At 45.7% G+C, this 18,894-nt stretch overlaps 1 protein-coding gene across 1 annotated transcript in view; it reads left to right on the top strand.

Annotated features, from left to right (window-relative positions):
- Positions 1 to 18,894, top strand: part of LOC146389516 (uncharacterized) — a 79,948-nt gene that overhangs the window by 32,750 nt on the left and 28,304 nt on the right. The gene's annotated exons all lie outside the window — the stretch shown is intronic.

Below are 18,894 nucleotides of genomic sequence, written 5' to 3'. Positions count from 1 at the left end.
GGATTTCCAGAATTTAGAGGTGGCTGTACACCAGGGGTTCTTTTTGGGATAAACCTTGGTGGCTGGGGGACCACATCAGAGTCTTCAGTAGTTTTCCAGTGACAGCATGGTGACCAGCTGCGAACAGGATTCCCAGAAGTTCGATCCCTCTGTCAGCGAATCTGACCCTGGGTGACACTCCTCTCCAATACAGAAACCAGAAAACCAGCAGAAACTTCGGAGTCCAACAAAGAAAAATCCCGGCAACAGGAGTCCAAAACTAAACAGATGAGCTGGGAAAACCAAAAACACAGAGTCCAAAAACACAGCTCAGTGGGCCGACCCGGAGGCCAGTGGCTCAATAATACAAGACGGTAACTCCGGGGGCCAACCCAGAGGTCGATGGCAACACCTGGAAGGTGGCCGCTGACACCAAACCACACACGGACAAGGTCGAGCAGGAAAAATTGGTCCCCATGGCGTGACTGATATCTCAGGTCATGGACCCCAGGAGGATAGAAAAACAAACGCAGAATAAACTTTAATTTTGTGATTCAAGAGAACCTCTCTTCAGTTCATTGTGTATCTTGCTTGACTACTGCTGCTCTTGCTCTCTAACCTTTCTCTGAAGCACCGTGAGGCGATAAAAAGGCTCCTCCACCTTACTGGTCCATTTCTTTGTCTTTTCTCTGGTAAGTTGCCTGATTTTTAAAAATGGCACCTGTGTGTTCGTCTATTCTCAGATTAACCAATCAACATCAACCCAGAGTTTTCAGGACTGCTCAGCTGAATTTACCTGATATTATTGTGAACATTGTTCCCCACATGACTGGAGTGTGTTTAACATAACTTCTCTTTTGACCTCTCTTGATTTTTATTGATAAATCTGAAATATTTCATTTGTGGAGGTAAGCATCAACGACACAGAGCTCTCAGTTCTCACTCCTTCTTTATTCGTCTCCAACATCAACTGAGCATATTGCGCCACAAAACACAGGAACACACTTCCTATACACTGGGTGTGAGTGGAGCCCTCTAGTGGTCCACCACACATGCCCCCCCCGAACACCCAGCAGAACTAGTCCAGGACCCGGGGCTTAAGCAAACGGCCGGAACGGCTGAACCGGAGGGGTGGGGAACTGACAGAGGGCAACCCAGCCCGGGAGCGAGGCTGGCACTGGCGGTCAGAAAAAGCTGCAGACGACTCGGACTCCGTTGATTTTGGGTCGCTCCTGGGGGAAAAAACAGAATCCATCAGCCCGGTGGCAGGTGGGCGGCCGCGGCGAGGGGCCTGGGCCGGGACCACCTGATCCTCCTGCATAACATGTGCAGGCTTAAGTCTGTCCACAGAGACAACCTCCTGCCGACCGCCAAAGTCCAAAATGAAATGTTTGTCGCCTGGTTTAAGAACCCTGTATGGCCCGTCATATGGTGGACGCAGCGGAGTTCTATGGGCATCGTGCCTGACGAAAACGAAACGAGCAGAGTCCAACGAACTCGGAACAAAAGTGTCAGGCAGGCAGTGGTGCACAGGACCAGGAAACGAGTCTCTTGGGGGGCGAAAAGGCAACAAAGAGGTATCGAAACATGGGGGAGGGCTCTCAGGTAAGAATTCCCCGGGGACCCGGAGAGGCTGGCCGAGGACCAGTTCAGCCGGGAAAACCCCGAGGTCTTCTTTAACCGCGCTACGCAATCCCAGCAAAACCCACGGCTGACGGTCGACCCAGTCACCACTTGTTAAGGAAGCCCGGAGCGCGGCCTTAAGTGACCGGTGAAACCGTTCGCACATCCCATTAGCTTGCGGGTGGTATGCTGTGGTGCGGTGGACCTTGACCCCCAGGCCGTCAGCCATAGCAGACCAAAGCTCAGAAACAAACTGGGGGCCCCTGTCTGAGGTAATGTCAGCCGGGGGACCGAAACGTGAAACCCACGTTGACAAAAATGCCCTGGTCACCGTCACCGCTGTCGTGGACGCCAGGGGTACCGCCTCCGGCCATCTGGTCGTGCGGTCCACCACAGTCAAAAGGTGCGTGAAACCCTGTGACTGCGGCAAGGGACCAACCAGGTCCACATGAACGTGATCGAAACGCCTACCCGGGACACGGAAAGGTTCAAGGGGTGCCTGTGTGTGCCGGTGGATTTTCGAGCGTTGGCATGGGATACAAACCGCCGCCCATTCTTTCACCGCCTTGCGAATGCCCGGCCAAACAAACCTGGCGCTGACCAGCTTGACCGAGGCCCGGACGCCGGGATGAGAGAGGGCATGCACCGAGTCAAAAACACGACGACGCCACGAAAGGGGAACGTCGCAAAGAAGGTGCGGACCGCCGTCCCACACCGGGGTGTCCTCCAGCACGAGGCCCGTTTTTGTTGACCGAAGGGCAAGGACATCCGGGTCAGCACGTTGCTCGGCAGCCATGGCAGCATAGTCGACGCCGACATACACCGGAGAAACCAACACACGTGAGAGACAGTCAGCGACGTGATTGGACTTACCAGCCACATGCTGAATGTCTGTGGTAAACTCTGAAATGGCCGCCAACTGGCGCTGCTGGCGTGCGCTCCATGGGTCAGAGACCTTGGACATCGCAAACGTCAAAGGTTTGTGGTCAATGTACGCAGTAAAGTTGCGACCCTCGAGGAAAAAACGAAAATGTCGTGTCGCGAGGTGCAGGGCCAGCAACTCCCTGTCAAAAACACTGTACTTGCGTTCAGCATCCCTGAGCGTACGACTGAAAAAGGCGAGCGGTTGCCAGAGACCTGAAACCCGCTGTTCCAACACCCCACCCACTGCCACGTCAGACGCGTCAGTGGTCAACGCGATCTCTGCCGACGGAAGCGGGTGGGCCAGCAGGGCGGCGTCAGCCAGCGCAGACTTGGCTGCGGAAAACGCATGGACGCGTTCCGGCAGCCAGTCAACCGGATCTTTGGCCGTTTTACCTCTTAAGGCAGCATAGAGTGGCTGTAGCAGGTGGGCAGCTCTGGGGAGAAAGCGGTTGTAAAAATTTATCATCCCCAAGAACTCCTGCAACGCTTTAACCGACGTGGGACGCGGAAAAGCCGAAACGGCCTGGACTCTGTCGGGCAACGGAACCACACCTTCAGCGGAAATGCGGTGCCCGAGGAAATCCAGAACAGGCAACCCAAACTGGCACTTGGAAGGGTTGATGATCAGGCCGTGCGCTGCCAAACTGCAGCTGGCCACCAATATATCGTCCAGATAAACAAAAACGAACAGCAGCCCACGCAAAACGGAGTCCATCAGCCGCTGAAAGGTCTGGGCGGCACCTTTCAGGCCAAACGGCATGCGCAAAAACTCGAACAAGCCGAAGGGGGTAATGACAGCGGTTTTAGTCGTCCTCGGCACGCACGGGAACTTGGTGATACCCCCGCATCAAGTCAATTTTAGAAAAAATCGACGTTCCGGCGAGATTGGCAGAAAAATCCTGAATGTGGGGGATGGGGTAACGGTCATTCCCCGTGGCATTATTTAAACGGCGGAAATCCCCGCATGGCCGCCACCGACCGTCCGATTTGGGCACCATGTGAAGCGGAGAGGCCCATGCACTGTTTGAACGCTGTACAATGCCGAGGCGCTCCATGGCTGCAAACTCTTCCCGAACGACGGACAGTTTCGCGGGGTCGAGGCGGCGCGCGCGCGCGAACACCGGTGGCCCGACCGTGGGAATATAATGCTCAACCCCATGCTTCGTTACCGTGCTAGAGAAATTAGGGACAGACAGCGATGGAAACTCTAAAAGCAAACGCTGAAAAGCATCCCCGGAGGTCACTACATTAGCCCGAATCAGGGGCTCGGTGGCCCGAGTAAAACAGGGTAGCGAAGAAAACGAGAGAGCATCGATTAAACGTCTGTTAGCAACATCGACAAGCAGTCCATGAGCACACAGGAAATCAGCACCTAAAATAGGTACAGAGCTAGCGGCAACAACAAAGTTCCACTGGAAATCCCGGCCATGAAAACAAACAGTCACCAACCTTTCCCCAAACGTTTTGATGGGAGAGCCATTAGCTGCAATGAGCTGCGGCCCACAGTTCGCTGCTAGTCCGTCGGCAGCGGTAGGGGGAAGGAGGCTCTTCTGGGAGCCGGAGTCCACGAGAAAACGTCTCCCGGAGCGCGAGTCCTCTATGAAGAGCAGCCTTTCTGTATTGCCAGCGGTCGCGGCTGCTACGGCGCGCTGGCGGGTCCGTTTCCCTGGGCCGTGAAAGCGCAAGGCGGCAGGCAGCGACGCGCTCTGTCGCCAAAACGCTGATGGTAGAAACAGATGCTCTTTCCGCGGTGCCGGCGTGTAGCAATCCCTGCCGTCAGCAAGGGGGCGGATGCTCCGGGGGAGGCAGGTGGAGGCGTGGAAGGTGCCGCTGGCCGTAGCCAGGGCGTGAACGTCGAAAGTGCGGCTAGCCAGGAGAATGCGATCCGCTTCTTCAGCCAGGGAGCGATAATCCTTCGCAGGCAGAAGCGGGGAGTTCGCGAGGACAGCTCTCACGGCGGCCGGTAGTTGGCGGAGGAAGAGGTGGGCGAAGAGGAAACCACCGTCATCCGGCCCGAGCAACGATAGCATGTTCTCCATGAGCTCGAGCGCAGTACCGCCACCCAAGCCTGACAGGTTGAGGAGCTTTTCGGCTCGTTCAGCATCGGAGAGGGCATAGCGCCGAAGAAGCAGCTCCTTGAGGGCGGCGTATTTCCCTTGGGCGGGTGGGTCCCGGAGGAGCGTCATCGCGCGACGGGTGGCCAGCGGGTCGAGCGAGGCCACCACATGGTGATACTTCGTGTCGTCAGCTGAGATGCCGCGAAGGGCGAACTGAGCCTCCACGTGTACAAACCATGACGGGGGGTCATGGAGCCAAAAGTCCGTCAGTTTCAGCGCCACAGCGAACGTAGCTGCAACAGGAGGCGGAGGTCCGGCGGCCGCTGATGCATCCATAGCGGAGTCTGCGATATCTGCGGCCCGTTGCATGCTCGAGTCAGGGGTCACCAATGTGGAGGTAAGCATCAACGACACAGAGCTCTCAGTTCTCACTCCTTCTTTATTCGTCTCCAACATCAACTGAGCATATCGCGCCACAAAACACAGGAACACACTTCCTATACACTGGGTGTGAGTGGAGCCCTCTAGTGGTCCACCACACATTTACATAAAATTTAATTGATGTTAGTTCAACATGTTTGTCACCTATGTCAACATAAATCTAATTGTTAATGTCAAAATTACTCAAAGGTTTTGAGTAATTCAGCCCTGACGTCAGCTGAACTGAAGTCAGGGCTGTAACATGAGGAAACATGCAGAAATGACTGAGTCAGCATGTTGTTGAAGTGAGTTGAGTGATTGTGAGCAGATTAGATGTGCGAGCCTCCCTGTAGAGAAAAGCAAATCTTCTCCAGAGTTTCCCACCTCATGTTTTCCTGTGTCACAGCTGATTGTCAAATCCTGGCTGTCACTAAATGAGTGGTCCAAAGGTGGAAGGAGGAGCACAGTTAGATTGTTCACCTCCTAACCTGTGAAATCAATCAGCTGAATGAAAAACACTGTGATCCTATGAGCTGCTATCAGGGCTGCTCCATTCTCAGGATTCTCATCTGGATGATTGAAGCAGATTATTGATGAAGTCAGCAAACAGCTTTCAAAATGGCTCTTTTTCCAGGGGAACTCCCTGAAATGTAAATCTCATTGAAATGAAGAAGAAGTCCAAAGGCGTGGTTAGGCCCAGACTTGTGGCTGTTTTCAATGTAAAGCCCATGTTGCAGGCATGGGCTTTACACATGTGGCACAGTTCCTCTGTTTGTTCTGCATGCCATGTGATGCTGCAGGGATTTCTTCAAGTCACTATAATATAGTGTCAGATGGACACATGAAGCTAACACGGCACATCTTTGTGAGTCTGCAGCATGTTGACACACATGTCAGTGTTGTACAGATCTGAGAGCAGCACAAACAAACTCCATCAAAGTGATTTGTGCTGTTGCAGAGCTGTGTGACTGCATTTGTCTTCATTATGGACACGTTTCTACAAATGGGAGTAAACATGTGACCCTCTGCACATCCATGAGCTCAGGCTCAACAGTGCACCCATTGGCTGGATGCAGCTTGTATTGTGGCTCCTCCCCCTTGACCTCCGTGTTAGCGTCAGTTTAGCTGCGTTTCCTTCAAATCGCAGAATTCCTGAGGAGCAGGAATATGTATATCTATCACTGTAGCTATATTTATACATGTTCTTCATTCCTTGTCTATTGTGTGGGGTAAGTGATAATTGGAATTAGGGGTAACAATGAATAGTGGGATTCAATAGAATGTTGAGCATGGGGTAGGGATTAATAAGTATGTATATACTTCTTCCTACTCCATCTCAGACTTAATAATTGTAATTTCATGTCATGTCTTAGAACATACGTGTGTGTATTTACATATGTATTTGTACATGTAAATGCAAGTATGTGTACTTGTATATATTGGTTTGCTGTATATGTCTGAAATAAAGATAAAATAATAATAATAATATAATATGTGGGGCTGGGCTCTAAACACTCAGGGTGAGGACTGAGTGAAGAGCTACAGGACAGAGCCAAAGTTTCAGCACTGCGCTCACAGCTTTGAGACGTCCAATCACCAACTGGTCCTGATAACATCTCCCCTCTCATTCCACATACATGAAGACTGCTAGAAGCAGCTATCAGCCACATCAGGCTCACATCATGCTTGGTATTAAACATGCTGCAGTCTGCAGTAAACTCCCTGCCACAAAGGTTTGAGTAGGGATGGGTACCGGTATCTGGCACCGGTTCTGACATAAACGGTAGTAACCAGACCGAAAATCAGCGCACATTTCGGTGCTTTATTTCGGTGCTTTATTTCGGTGCTTTTTTTTCCGGAGATGTCATACACTTTGGATTCTAGCCAATCATTTTACCTTTCCAAGGATAGTAGGCGGGCCCAGGTACGTACGTTCTTTTAGAGCAGAGCTACAGATTAAAAATGCCCAAGGCTAAGCGGTCAAAAGTCTGGCTGTACTTCACAGCAAAAGATGCAAACTCAGCAGCCTGCAACAAGTGCTTTAAGGTGATACTGTGCAAAGGAGGTAACACCTCGAATCTGATGAAACACCTGGTGACACTAGAGATGTGTCGGTCGCGAACGAAATGGCTCTTAGAGCCGGATCTTTGACGTGAACGACGGGAGCCGGCTCCTTATCGCAAGCCGTGGGTTTTTTTTTCTTTCTCTCACCCTCTCTCTCGCACTTTTTCCCCCCGCTTCACTCCACATGCCAGCCTTGTGCTTTGTGCTGGGAAGAGGGGGGAGGGGCGGTAGTTACACTCGTAGTAGCACAGGAACAGAGTGGGAGGGAAAGAGAGAGAGAAAGAGAGCCAGGGACAACAACGTCACATTAGAAAGGTATAGTAATCATCCACAACTATTTTCAGTTGCAGATGATAAAGGATTCAGAAAGTTTATTCATGCAGGTCCATATGACAGAGAATATGCATGTTCTTTTTGTTTTCATATTTTAATTTATATTTAATTGTGTTGTGGTTTGCAGTGTTTTGTGTTGTTTCACTTTAAATTTGTTTAAAAGGAAAAAGCTGAAAATTTAAATAGTTAAAAGTTTAAATGTGAATAGTTGGTTTTTGTATTATCTGATTTATTTATTACATTTTATGTGGAGTGAATAAATAAACGTATATTTACGGTGGCTGCTAGAGACAAAGCACGTACAAACTCCAAAACACGTACAAACTCCAAAACACGTACAAACTCCAAACACCTACAAACTCCAAAACACGTACAAACTCCGAAGCACGTAAAAACTCCAAAACACAGCAGAAGTGCTCCAGGATGCTAGGTGCAGTGTTGAGCTTTTGTTACCTAGTGGCTACACAAGCCAGGAAGTACCAACGACCAGATTTGGTGTGTGGTAGTAACAGGTAAATTAACATTTTTATTTTAAATTATTTTAATATATATGATTGTTTGTGTATAAATACACAAACAATACACATATGCTTTCAATTGTGTAATTTAAGTGATCTAGGTAGCTGTGTTTTGGAAGTTCAGTTAAAGCTAGAAATGTGTTTTGGAGTTTGTACGTGCTTTGTCTCTAGGGGCCACCACATATATTTATATATAAACATGTATAAATAAAATCACTTTTTTTTTACATTAATAATTCCTTTTGTGCATAATTTTATATTATTGTTAATAATAAATTAATTAAAGCAAAAAAACAATCTGGAGAGGGTTCGGAGCCGAAAGAGCCGGTTCTCTAAAAAGAGCCGGAAATCCCATCACTAGGCGACGGGTTTTATTAAAAGGCGAGAAATGCACCGTATTTGATAGCTTGCTGCAAGACATCACACCGAGCACATCTACTGCGCGTGTGGTGCCTGTTATCGGACCCGGAGTTAGCAACATCCCCCGAGAACCCCGAGTCCTGGCCCCTAGCCCTGCCAGTGTAGCAGATATGATGACGGATGATGATGGCAGCCATTCATCTCTGCGTGAGTAGCTTAATGTTGTTTGTGTGTAATTTACGTTGAGTAGGCTAACCACGTTATTAAATGAATGCATTTAAGGTGAACTAGCAAACACTGTTGTAGTTACATGTGGCTGTCTTCTTGTTTGATGGCAGATACTCCCTTCACCCTGGCCAAAAAGGCTAAAATGACCAAAGAAAAAGTTGAAAACAGCTAAACATGAGAGGTTTTTTGGACAAAGCTTGTGTTTTTTCCATTGTTTAAGCACTGCTTCCAACCAAGAGTGATACCATATATGCCCTATAGCTGCAGAAAAGGCTAACATAGTTATCTTTTTTACAAAAAAACAGCTAAACATGAGAGGTTTTTGGACAAAGTTTGTGTTCTCCATTCTTTAAGCACCGGTTCGGGCACCGTTTAAGCACCGGCACCATTTCAAAAGTACCAATTTGGCACCAGAATCGGATAAAACCTAAACGATACCCATCCCTAGCTTTCAGTGCTCTGAAAGGGAATCTCCTACAAATCCACCTGTAACAAGGTCACCTGCAGAAATAACTGTGTCCGCGGGCAGAGTCACTATTACTCTGCACCAGAGCTAAACCTCCTTTGGAGTTAAAAAGCTGCTGTCAGGATTTTCAAGGTTTGGTGGCCCATGCCCTGGGAGGGGTAACAGGCAGTAGTAGTACAGTTTCCCGCAGAGATTCAGTGTGTTGCTGGCTGTGTTTCAGCCAAGTATGTTTCAATGCTGTGGGTACAAGTCTGGCATCAGTCTTCTGTCAGAAAGAGTGCAGCACTCCGGGAGTTGGGTAAATTGTCTTTAACAATTAATTGTCTGTGAAGGTTCTCAGCCATCCAGGACCTCCAGTCATCATAGTCTAAAGAGCTTGGAAGAAATAGGTGTCCATGACCCTCTTGGGGACACTCCCATAGGGCTTAAAATCTAGGACTCTCCACCAATTGCTGTTAGAGGTGAAGAAGCTCTTTGTACTTTTCTTCCAAGCTCTTTAGATGTCTTTAACAATTGCTTGCCAGTTTAAATGCAAATGAAGTGCAGCTGTGATTACATTGTGTTATAATATACAGGTGAGTGTGAGTATGGTTTTCTGGAAGACGGAAACAGGCAATTCTTTTAGTGAAATCATAGATAACCATGACAACAAGCAATCTCTCACAATGTCCACAGGAGGTCACTGTAGACCATAAAGTTGCATCCATAGCGCATGGCTTGCAGGTTTGTTAATAAAAAGGCATACATATAGTAAATCTAGCAACAGTTAAAGCTGTTAATCGTAACTTGAGTTTTGGTCAGAGTTGAGTTTTTGCATTTCATTTGTCATCCCAGGTTTTTGGTTAGGAAATACGCAGATGGTTTTTGTCACAGTCACATTTTCTACACAACACTTAGAAAAGGATGGACTGAGTGAAGGTCTCCAGGTCTGACCAGTATGTCAGATCAAAACAGTCCTGCAGTTGGAGGAGGTCATCAAACCTAAAGACTAGAAACTATCAAATACAACCAGGGGAATGATGAAGGAAGCAAGAAATACAAATGACTAAACCATGATAAACGCTAAATCAAAGAATGTTCAAAAACCAGGAAACGCAAAAGCACTGGCCAGACCTGGGACCATGACAGAGCCAGAGTCTAACTGTCGTGGATTTTGGGTGATCCAAGTGCATCAAAGTACATGTAAGTCCGAATAAAAGGGAAACTGCCTGAAGTCTTTAATATGGTTTCTACTTCCCTTAAGTGCAGTGGTCGATGGCTGTGGATGCAATGAGCCTCAACATGGCAGCCTAATAGTGTAGTGGTAAGACTACAAACCTTTTGAGCGCGAGTCACAAGTTCAATTCCCTCCTGGTATCTACTCACATAGCAAGGAGGTTTAGCCCGGATCTAGCATCAAGCCGGCACTGCTGGCTGACTTCTGGCATGATAAGACGTATGTCATCCAGATATGGGCCAGGCCTGGTATAGATGGCACTGTCTATGTGATGGCATGCCTTATCTGGCTCGATTGTGGTTTGCGTTATGTGGCCCAGATCAAGCTGGCACTTCTGACTGACTGGTGTCATGGCAGATTGTATGTGGGCTAGGTCTGGCAATGACGGCACTATTTATGTTCCTATTTTCCTATTTTAGTTAGAAGACAAAAATGCCATGTTGCAATACTATACTGCTATGGTGGCCAACGTTTCAAATGCAGGTTTGTGAGTGTACACTTTATCCAAAACCTAGTGACGGTTTACTCATGTGTACCACTGGGTGGCTGTACCTCAGGAGGTAGAGCAGGTCACCTACTGATCGGAAGGTTAGTGGTTCGATCCCTGGCTCCTGTAGTCTGCGTGTCAAGAGTGTGAATGTGTATGAACGTAGTTACGAAGCACTCAGTTTAGAGAAAGTGTGTGAAGGTGGTATGTTGTATAAAGCACTTTCAGTAATTTGGGAGACTAGAAAAGCGCTATGTAAGAGTCAGTCCATTCACTGTCTGAATGGAGTTTCGTCATATTACTTTTGCACCGTTTTGCATGTTCTGGCACATGTTGTTAATGCATGGCTTGATTAAGGTACACATTAGGCTGACATCTGGGGCCAGAGCTGAAACTGTTCTGGGCCAGCACAGGGCCAGCAGTGTGTCTACAACTGGCCTGTGGCTGCACACAACTTACACATGGCCCACATACCGCAAAGAATGACAGCCCTTTGGTGGGCCAGATCAGGTTTGCCAAAGGGAATCCACACATGGGCCAGCACAGGACCAGCAGTGTGTCTGCAACTGGCCTTGTGCTGGCCCATGTGTGGGCCACATCTGGCAAACCAGATCTGGACCACCAAAGGGCCGTAATTCTTTGCAGTATGTGGGCCATGTGTAAGCACATTGTGTGGGCCAGATCTGGGCCATACCAATTTTGCTATGTGGGCATTAGGGGTCCTGGAATACAAGCCCTGGAATGGCGCAGCTACGTCTGCAGCTTGTCCGCAGCTCGGACACCACGCATTTCACTACATGTTGCACTCTGTATGATTGTGTATGTGACAAATAAAGGTTGTTTATTTAACCTGTGACATGACTTTGGTCACCATCTGTTACGGATGGCTCGTCTCTCCGCGTGTGCTGCAAGGAAACAGTGAGACCCTCAAGATACACAATCATTATTACACCGTTAACAAAACTGATGTAAACAAACAATAATGCCTTGAAAGTATATTTTTTAAAAAAAGAGCTGTGAATTTTTAAACATGGCTGTTAACTTTTCATTGTGAGCACGGTGGTGTTCTTTTTCAGAGAGTTCAGTATGAACAGGACAATCCATCAGTTCACACTATTTTATTATCAGGCAATTAAAGATCAGGTCGCACAGCTGTGGACTTCTCTGTGTCAGGCAGGCAGCACACAGAGAAATGAGGTACAATTCATAATTCAAAGTATATATTAGACACATGGAAACAGGAAATATTTGTGATTGGCTGTTGATAGGGAGATGCAATGGTTTAGACTCGGGGCTCCCTGATTTCTTCTCCTCGTGGTCCTTCCTCATGGCAACGGTCTTTGAGCTCCAGTCAGGGATCTTGTCCTGTGTGAGAAAACTCCTCCCTACTTTACAGTTGTTACCAGGGATGTTTTATTTTCATGCTGATGTCAGCTTTAACAAACACAATGAAGTCTCTATTTCTTGTTGACTAGAACACCCTGTTATCATCAGTGTTGGTCAAGTTACTTGAAAAAAGTAATCAGTAACTAATTACTGACTACTTCCCCCAAAAAGTAATCCCGTTACTTTACTGATTACTTATTTTCAAAAGTAATTAATTACTTGGTTACCTAGTTACTTCTTAAAAACACGATTTACAACCTGAATAGGTAATAAAGCGATAAATCTTTCAGCCCAATTCTACTTTTTCTGCATAATCCATCATACAAAATGTAATCAAATGGAAAAGTCTCTTTTTAAAACTTGTTTTATTACTTTTAACTTTATCCATCAAGCAAAATTTAATTATATGCAACATTCTCTGACTGGAAGATATTTGTTTAACATTTAAGTCCACTAACTTAGCCAGCATTTGGTTCGTTGTTTCATCTTTCGCTCCGGCAGGGCCAGCTCTGTTCTAGGATGCCCTCTGGACCCAGTGGAGGTGGTGAGTGACAGGAGAATGGTGGTTAAGCTATCATCTCTGTTGGACAACATCTCCCACCCCATGCAGGAGACTCTGACAGCACTGAGCAGCTCCTTCAGTGGCAGGCTGCAGCACCCATGGTGTGGGATGGAGAGATTTCTCAGGTCTTTTCTCCCCACTGCTGTCAGACTCCACAACAAAGACTTTAACTGATCAAACACACACATCCACACATGTGCAATAACACTAAGTGCAATATTCTTTTCTGGCATCATTATATTTTTACTCAGTTGTATACAGCATTTGTATTCTACTTTATCCTATTGTATATTTTATTCTAGTTTATTCTACTGTATATAGTATTTTATTTTATTTTATTCTATTCTGTACAGTTGTGTACTGTATTTATTCTTATTGTATTCTAATTTTTGCTTCATAACTTTTGCACTGTCCACTTCCTGCTGTGACAAAACAAATTTTCCACGTGTCGGACTAATAAAGGTTATCTTATCTTATCTTATCTATCTTATCTACTCAGTCAAGGACTCATTGGCTTCCAACTTGAATCCTTCAAGTGCCCTTGGAGCTTTCATTCCTTGGTACAGGGTTATATGTTCCCACAGGGCATTTCTGAAGGGATCAAAGCAATCGCTATCGCGGGTTCCAGAGTCAATCCCAACTCCTTCGAAGAGTCTCCGTGCACTGTGTGCCCCTTCTGTTTGAAAAAGCAAGGCACAAATGTCTCCAATGGCAAGTGTCTCTCCAGTTGTGTTGTCTTCAAAAGTCAAAATCCATGCTGGTGCTCCAGCAGATAAAGGTGGTCATTTTCTAACCAGTCCTTCTTTATCTCTGAGATAGACTGGTTTTCCTGTTGTTGTCATGTGAACTGGCATAGGAAGTGGCTGATGTTGCTTCTTTTCCTCCAGGTGACATGGCTACCTCTGCTGATAGATGCAGGTAATTCTTGATAATCAATTTCATCCTCCGTGTCATCTTTATCCCTCTGGCTTCTTGATGTTACTGGTGAACGATACGTTTCCCCCAGCTCCAATTCTGATCCAGTTGTGTCCTTTTCTTCTATTTGTCCCACTATTTCAGCATTCAGCAAGCCAGTCTTTGTCATTTTTATTTGTTTGTTCAGTTTTGATTTTTCCTTGGACTGATGACGTCCCTCAGTTTTGTTAGAATGTTTCTCACTGAGAGCCACAGTCTCCTCCTCATTCATTGTTGGTGTCTTCTTTGTGATTCCCAGAATCTGAGTCATTTATACACTCCTTTGTTCCAGTCTGCTGCTCTCCTGCTAGAATCTCCTGATTTGTTATCAGAAGAATCAGTGTGGAATCTTCTTGTAGCTTGTCTGGAGGAAGGAAGTGATTATGGAAGAATTATGGGAGGAGGCCTTTCAGACCAGGGCCCCAGCATCCGTGTGCTTTCCTTACCTGACATCTGTGCAGTTTGAGTTTGCTCACTGATGGCTGCATCCTCTCTGGTAGCCATGTCAGACCAATCTCTTGATAGCTTCTTCTTCAATCTCACGGTCCCTTCTTTTACAAAGGACCACCTTTTCTCCTCCACATTCTATTCACCTCCATCCTGTTGTTGTTCTTCTTCTGCATCAGGTTTTCCCTCAGGTGTGAAGCCCATTATCCCTGAATTCAACTTCACTAGATGACCGGTGTCGCCAGGTGTGCTGTCAGAATTAGACAAACTCAAACAGACAGGTAGTTCAGGGTGGAGTTTAAGCACAGTAGAAGCTCCAGGTGTTACAGTCAGCAGCCCAGTTCTTTGTGATGATGTTTGTAATTTTTGGTCTTTGCCCTGTAACTTGTAGTCTGGATTTTGGACTCTTACTCATCTTCCTTCTCCTCTTTACATACAGTACAGGGTGGGCCATTTATATGTATACACCGTAATAACATGGGAATGGTTGGTGATATTAAAGTCCTGTTTGTGGCACATTAGTATATGTGAGGAGGCAAACTCCTCAAGATGGGTGGTGACCATGGTGGCCATCCAGAAGTGGCCACTTCTGGATGGCCACTTCTGGATGGCCACCATTCTTCTTTACCTTCTGGATGGATGCAAATTGCATTTTGTTGCCTTGTACCTGTGACATGTGCAATGACAATAAAGTTGAATTCTATTCTAATTCTATTCTATTTAGAAGTCGGCCATCTTGGATACAACTTTTGTTTTTTCAATAGGAAGAAGGCCATGTGACACATCAAACTTATTGGTAATGTCACAAGAAAAACAATGGTGTGCTTGGTTTCAACGTAACTATTCTTTCATGAGTTATTTACAAGTTTCTCTTTGTTCACAGCCATTGACATGTCGATGAGGTTAACATGTGAGGAGCGGATTGAAATCGTGTTGATATCTGGTTAACGCAGTAACCGGGTCATTGCAGCAGATTTCAACGCAAGACACCCTACGAGACAACCCATCTCCCATGCTACAGTCAGCAAACTGCTTGCTAAGTTTCGTGAAACTGGTTCAGTGTTGGATTTGCCAAAATGTGGACGCAAGAAAACTGTCACTAATGAAGAAACATCAGTAGCTGTCCTAGCTTCATTCAGCAAGAGCCCACAGCGTAGCACTCGCCGCATGTCACTGGAGAATAGCATTAGTCGAACATCCCTTCGGCGGATATTAGCTACTCACAAATGGCACCCTTACAAACTCCAGCTACTGCAGCATCTCAACGAGGATGACCCAGATCGGCGCACAGAATTTGCAGAATGGGCAAAACAAAAATTGGAACAGGACCCTCATTTCACGCAGAAGATTTTGTTCAGTGATGAGGCAAACTTTTATGTGAATGGTGAAGTTAACAAACAAAACCACCGCTATTGGTCTGACACTAACCCACATTGGATGGATCCCTCCAAGACTGTTGGAACAACAAAAGTGATGGTTTGGTGTGGTATATGGGGTACAACGATAGTGGGTCCATTCTTCATCAATGGAAACCTCAAGGCCACTAGATATTTGAAATTGCTACATGATGTGTTTCCCTCTTTATGCACTGAAGCTGGCACGTTCCCTGAGTTTTTCCAGCAAGATGGTGCACCACCACATTATGGGTGCCAGGTCCGAGCATTCCTAGATGAACAGTTTCCTGGAAAGTGGATTGGTCATCGTGGGCCAGTTGAATGACCCCCAAGGTCTCCCAATCTGACCCCCTTAGACTTTTATCTTTGGGGTCATCTCAAGGCAATTGTCTATGGTGTGAAGATACGAGATGTGCAGCACCTGAAACTACGGATACTGGATGTCTGTGCTGGCATTTCTCCTGCGGTGTTGCTATCAGTGTGTGAACAGTGGGAGAAGAGGGTTGTATTGACAATCCAACACAATGGGCAGCACATTGAACACATTTTATAAGTGGTCAGAAACTTGTAAATAACTCATGGAAGAATAAAGTTACGTTGAAACCAAGCACACCATTGTTTTTCTTGTGACATTACCAATACATTTGATGTGTCACATGGCCCTCTTCCTATTGAAAAAACAAAAGTTGTATCCAAGATGGCCGACTTCTAAATGGCCACCATGGTCACCACCCATCTTGAGGAGTTTGCCCCCTCACATATACTAATGTGACATAAACAGGACTTTAATATCACCAACCATTCCCATGTTATTATGGTGTATCCATATAAATGGCCCACCCTGTCGAAGATATCTATGGTTGTCATCATGTGGTCTTGTTTTTTGTCCATCTCCTTTCTCTTGGAGACTCCTGATTTCCTCTCTTCCTCCTTCCAATCTGTCTGTGCTTGCTCATATTCTTCATTAGCTTGTTTCTTTATTTGGAATATGGTTACACTCCCGAGCATTGCCCCCCAAGACAAGATAATACATAACCTTCCTTTTTCCAGTGATCCCATCTCTTGTTCAATTTCTTCTTGATTTTAGGTCTTGCTTTCTTATCTTCGATACCATCCAGCATCCGATCATTGACATATTTTTCCAATTGACCCAAGTTCTCCATTCCAGGTGAAATTGCAATACCCGCCATTACGCTTTTATTTAAATTCTCTTTTTATTATTTAATTTATGTTTACATTTTTATCCCTTTTCCTTTTAAGTTTTATGATTGTCTTATCTATTTTTTGTGTTGGTTATCCTGTAGGAATAAGGACTGTTATTTATTTACCGTTGTCTAAGGAGCTTGGAAAGAAAAGCGTCTGGACTTCTTTGAGTTGCTTGAAGATGTTTCACCTCTCATCCGAGAAGCTTCTTCAGTTCTAGGGTCAAATGGTATGGCAGTGCACTTCAGGCATAAATCTAGACCCCTATATAAAACATTATGGGTTATCCCACAACCCACAGCTTTACTGTGTACCAGCAAAGTATCCAATAGCAGTGACAACTCCTCCACAGTAGCAGGTGGGATTTTTCTTTTTTGAGGACGGCTCCTTTTACCTTTCAATACGGATGGTCTGTTTATGTTTTGATCCAGAGCCGTTTTTGGGGCAGCTGAAGAGGAGAGGTCTCTTATGGTCAACCTCTGGCTGTATCTTGGTCATATTACCAGGCAAAACCCAGTATGCAGGTTCATCTGTAACAGTCCTTGTGCCACAGATCCGCACTGTTGCTTCTACTTTAAAAAGAAGAGCAGCGACATGGCTGCAGGTCTCCACGACTCTGGCCATACAGGTGCAGTGGGCGGCTTCAACCTTCCCTGTGATGCTCACAATGACCCATGGCTGCAATGCTGGTTCATTCAGTCTTTGAGAGTGCAGTACCTGAAACATACAAAGTTAATTTAAAGACAAAGACTCTAGTGAGCCAAGGCCGATATAAATGTGTTTTATCTACTTTCAAATCCATTTATCATAAATGTAACAAAGTGTTTAGAAAGCTAGCACATACATGTAATTTTCCCTTTTTTTATGTATCCACCTATAGAGATTGACAGACCACGTGACTTTCGCGCATTGCATGCTGGGAACTCGTGGCAAAACAATCCAAGTACCGCATCAAATGCAAGCATTTGCAGCACCGCAAAACGTTCATTCTCCGGTTCCAATACCTTCTTGCTTTTTCTTTGTTCCCCAAAAAAGTTATGTACAAAACGAAGGAGAACAATGTCGGTCCGTACAAAGACAGACTTGATGAAAAGTCAAAGAAAAGATACGAGGATAAAATCAAAGGAGTGAAAGGGTTAGACCCTTACGAGCATACAGAGTGGACAAAATACGTTAGCGTGCTGCCCAACTTTCACCACGCTCATATTTATAATTATACGGTTCTTGGAGTGAGTGCATACACTCATGAAGTTTAGTAACTTCAGGTCACTGCAACAAGCCCAGGTACAGTTTACCGACGGATGGGTACAGGACCTTGAAATACACCGTGTAGAACGAAAGACCATCGTACCTATCATAAGTTCACCAGTCTCACAAATCGTCTTCATAAATATACATTCGTTAACCGTTTATTAATAGGACCTTTAAGCTCAACGGTAATTAATTAGTAGTGGAAATAATTTCTGGTTCGCATCACAGAAATGTAGCAGTGACAATAATATTGTATGCTGTAATCGTACTGGGCAATTAGTGATACAACAAAACCTGTTTTATCCTGTGAATAAAAGTATATGTTTTTGTCAATGTACCATGGTAATAACAGAAGCGAAACGCAATATTGTGTCAGGACAATTCACTATTTATGCACAATAAACAAAGGAGCATAGCGCGACAATTTCTGTTCAGCGCCAGACTTTCTTGTAACCTATATCACCAATTATGTTATGAAAAATGACGTATTAACTACTACAAAACACTGACCTTTGTGGAAATGCTTGGAACAGACTAACATGTGAGCTGGAGTGTTCTGGGACGTTATATTTGGTCTTCGAATGGCTGCAATCCAGGCCATCCGTCGGCTCTTTGTTACTTTGGAAACATGGCTCGAACAATTTCTCTTCAACAACGTAATCCGATAACAACCGTCATCTCTTTACCCGTCAGCTTCCCGTGGCTGCCATGCGACCGGCTATTGCAGTTAATAATACAACAGCTTCTTGCCATTTTTGTGTTTCTTTTTATCGCTGTGTAATGTAATTTCAATTGAAAGCCTGCGTGCGCTAGTACCTCTTGCCACGAGTTCCCAGAATCCTTTGCGGTTTTACCCCTGAATGACGTCACATTTTCAATCTCTATAGAACACTGCATGTTATATTCCAAATCTGCCTGTTCTCTTTCAGAAACCTGCCTTCAGAAAATGAAACTAAAGTATGTAATGCAAGGATGTAATCACTTTCATGATGGAGAAAGCATAAAGTTTGACTTTAGGTGAC

Source organism: Perissodus microlepis, chromosome 3 (genome assembly GCF_051167445.1).
Source record: "Perissodus microlepis isolate ML-2025 ecotype Zambia chromosome 3, ASM5116744v1, whole genome shotgun sequence".
Classification (NCBI taxonomy): Eukaryota; Metazoa; Chordata; class Actinopteri; order Cichliformes; family Cichlidae; genus Perissodus; species Perissodus microlepis.
Note: the sequence above shows the minus strand (reverse complement) of the source record. Positions and strands in the feature narration are given on the sequence as shown.